Raw genomic sequence first — 3,845 nt, forward strand, 5'->3', positions numbered from 1 at the left:
GCTGAAATAAGTTTCAATAAGGAAATGTTTCTAGGCATGGCCTTCCACACTCACTGTCCAAGAGTAATCCCTTCATTGTGAAATGTTCTATTTAAAATCGTCTGACATTAGTAAACTATTCTGGCTAGTCATGGCTTCCCCTCCTCTATGGGTAAATAAGTGTCCAATAAACCTTTCGAGATATGAAAATCATAATTATTTTATACTTTTTGTTACCAGATTCATTTATGAAGCTTTAGAGTGGTGATCTTTCTTTCAGCTCTCCTGTTTCCCTTCTTGTTCTTATTCTGTATTTTTTCTTCTTTGCAGCCTTGTCATTATCACTGTAATGAATCACAATCAAACAAAAGAATACCGCCGCGCAATGGGAGGTGAATCTCAAGCTGGTAAGGCACCAACGATCGTTCTCTCCAGGAACTGGCAGAACCTAACTTAGGTCTCCTTGTAAGGTAGTGCAAGAACTGAGACAAGATGAACGAACTGAATCTCCTGATTTAGATAAGGCCCTGCCACTTGTTCCAAACGTTCCCCATCTCAACCCCTTGCAATTGGAGCAGCGAGTGACTCTGCCTGGTGACACGAACTCTCCTGTCAGAGCTGTCAATAACATTTGTGTTTTCTAATCGGCATACTCCTGCCATACCGACAGATACACTTCAAAACAGCCCTTTATGACTGCTGAGCTCCTCGGTACATGATCCTAGTCATTAAACCTATCATCACTGCCTTGCCAGGCAGGGACATGTGGGTAGTCGCTCAGGACATGGAGGTATATTTTCAGTCGTTATTTCAATAGTTATTCATCTGCGTCTGTAGGGAGAGCCTACTTAAGAAAATCTTGAAAATGGACACGGAGTTCCTGCAGCCGCACCTGCCTGCGTCAGTAGCTGCAGGGCCATCCTTAACCACCAACCTTAGGCTTAATCAGGTTAATGACAGGCGATTATTACTGATCACAGGAAAGCACCTCGATATCTCAGGGTTAAAAGTGGAGTGGCCGGGCAGACACAGCTGAGTGAACCCCGCCTGCATAACTCGTGATCAGTATGCCAGGAGAAGTAAATGGCCTCTGGCTGCCTCCTCATATATTTGTGTTTGCTTGCCTGGGGAGACTCCTCTCTATGTTGTACACTACGAGTGGTACTATTCACTCTTATACAACGGCGATCATCATCATCATCATCATTATAGGGTCAATCATCATCATTCTCTCTTTCTCTTTCTTTCTCTCTCTCTCTCTCTCTCTCTCTCTCTTTCTCACACCAAGATAGGAGTGAGGTGTAATACTAGAAAATGGCTGCCTTGTAACTAAATAGAGCTCTCCGTTTTCGGTTTCCCTGAATGTGTGTGTGTGTGTGTGTGTGTGTGTGTGTGTGTGTGTGTGTGTGTGTGTGTGTGTGTGTGTGTTGGTTTACGTTTTGCACTTGTATATTGTACTGTTATCAAAGCCTCTACTAAGATGAAACAAAAGCATTATGGGGCCGAATGCTAATCGCCAGCTAAAACATGTTGCTGGCTAAGGTACAAGCTACGTACAAACCAAGTTTCAAGACGAGGTATTTTCACTAAAGGCGAGCGACAAAAACTTTCAAAACTCCACGGAATTTAAACACCGCGTTTCCAAAAAAAAAGTCAGTCCACATTAAAACATATATAGCGGTTGGCATTCAGTCGTCTTTGATCAAATCATCACCAAAAATAATAGGTTTCTGCACATCCACGTAGTTGCTATTATAGGGTCAATCATCATCATTCTCTGAAGATTTGGTGAAAATTTGTCCACAACTTTTCGAGATATGGGTGGAACAGACACACACACACACACACACACACACACACACACACACACACACACACACACACACACACACACACACACACACACACACACACACACACACACACACACACACAAATTATATCGCCTCACCTTGCTAAAGGCGGGCGACAATAACGTTCATTTCAGCTTAGCGTGATTACCTCATAGCGGTCTGATTCACGCTAATGACCCCTTTCGAACTGGCGGGGTTAGATATAGCCTGCACTGACCCCTAAAGTACAGGGTCGTCCGTAAATAGTGCTGCACTAGTAATTTCACAGATCGTATATTATGTGTTGTGGGGAGGGTTCAGTCTGCTGATGTGGGTGTGGGTGTGGCAGTGGTAGTAGGAGATGTTAAAATATATTATGCAGGGTGGACAGATATCGCTGAGCCGTCTCTGCAATGTACGAGAAATCACCGGAAGTAATGGTAAGGGGCGTTTTATACTGATCACCCTTTGAACCTAATTGTCTGCGGTAGAAGAAAAATCTACAGGCTGAAGGGTGTTTTTATAACATATAAATATTAAAGATAAACGGCTGTATTCTTACAAATTATTCCTTCCCTAAACTTTTCCTTCCCTTCGAAGGATTCCTCTTTCCCTTTGGTATGCTTAAGGAGTTCCTTGGAAGGGAAGGAAATATTTTCAGATAGGCTGCCCTGTTGAATTAAGACCTAGCATGTTGAATGCTGATATTTAGTATGGTGGAGTGTTAGATTCATAAACTGCTACTTCAAAGTGCATATCTCTAGTGCCGGATAAAGAAAGCACAAGACATTTGAGGCGTGGGAGGCCGCCACTACATCCATACTGTTGGCTTGTGTTCAACCATAAATGCCATGCTTGCCACCATCACAGCGGTGTTCACTCTTCAAGGTATAACATTACAATAACAAATAATACTGGAAGAATATCAGTGTGTCTTCAGCCTTGTTATTTGTGAGTATAAGGATCACTTGTTTATCGTCCGTCTCATATATATGCATTGCGGCGCTCACTTGTTTGTTCCAGTTGGAGGACACAAGCTTAACCAGTCGTGTGTCCTTGATGGCAGCTTTTCCTTTTCCGGGAAAATTACCAAGCAAAATTTTTATTGAAAATCAAATACCAGTGAGATCTGGCCTTCATTAATACTTATTATCGGCGGTGGCGTGTGAATCAACAATGAGTCAGTGTGTCGTCCGCTGCGTTATGTCTGGCTAAACATCTCAACAGGCATGAGCAACATTTTAAATAGATACAGTAAGTGCTTAAAGAACAGTATAGCGTTGTAAGATTTATTAATAAAATTGTACAGTGAATTTCTTCATCATTCATTCATTGCCAGACGCCTTGTATCCCAAACGGGGTGGCCAAGGGCTTAGAGCTAATTGTTTTACAGGGAGGGGCACTAATCCTCCACCAACCCCACTTGACATGTAGGGAGGACGTTATGCCAACAGCATCTGGTGTTCCCAGGCGGTCACCCATCCAAGTACTAACCAGACCCAACGTTGCTTAACTTCGCTGCTCGGACGGGAAGCGGTGTACTCAACGTGGTATGGCCGTTACTTCAACTTTTCATATATACACAAGACAATGAACCACAACAGAATACACCATAATTGTGGAGGATTTTTTTTTTTTTTTTTACAGGTCACAATTCCCTTAAGTTCCAATAATTTTTGCGGCCCGAAGGAAAAATCCTTCCCTTCGAGTAACTCACAAAGAAAAAAAAAAATAAAGAATACCAATTCAGCTAAGAATTCTCTTCCTCATCAATGGGAGGAAATGTTTAAGTATACGGCTTAAAATCTCCCCTTCTGTATCAGTACACGAAGCTAAACACGCTTAACCTAAATCTCTCTCTCTCTCATATGGAACAGAGTAGCCTTACCCTTTTTAGTTCATTACATTAAGCTACTTTGATATTCCACAAGACGTTATAAAACACTTCTAATCTTATTCTGGGAGGTATGCGTCATCTCTTGGTAGGCAGGAGGCGTTTTGGCCCTAAGGAAAAGCTAAGTAGTGAGAGAGAGA

At 42.3% G+C, this 3,845-nt stretch overlaps 1 non-coding gene across 1 annotated transcript; it reads right to left on the reverse strand.

The window, feature by feature from the left end:
- Positions 1 to 3,256: 3,256 nt before the first annotated feature.
- Positions 3,257 to 3,375, reverse strand: LOC145404768 (5S ribosomal RNA). The gene has a single exon (XR_013898225.1). It is a non-coding gene; the product is annotated as a 5S ribosomal RNA (ribosomal RNA).
- Positions 3,376 to 3,845: the final 470 nt, after the last annotated feature.

Source organism: Coenobita brevimanus, chromosome 64, assembly GCF_032717465.1.
Source record: "Coenobita brevimanus isolate Jiangsu-jjx chromosome 64, ASM3271746v2, whole genome shotgun sequence".
Taxonomy (NCBI): domain Eukaryota; kingdom Metazoa; phylum Arthropoda; class Malacostraca; order Decapoda; family Coenobitidae; genus Coenobita; species Coenobita brevimanus.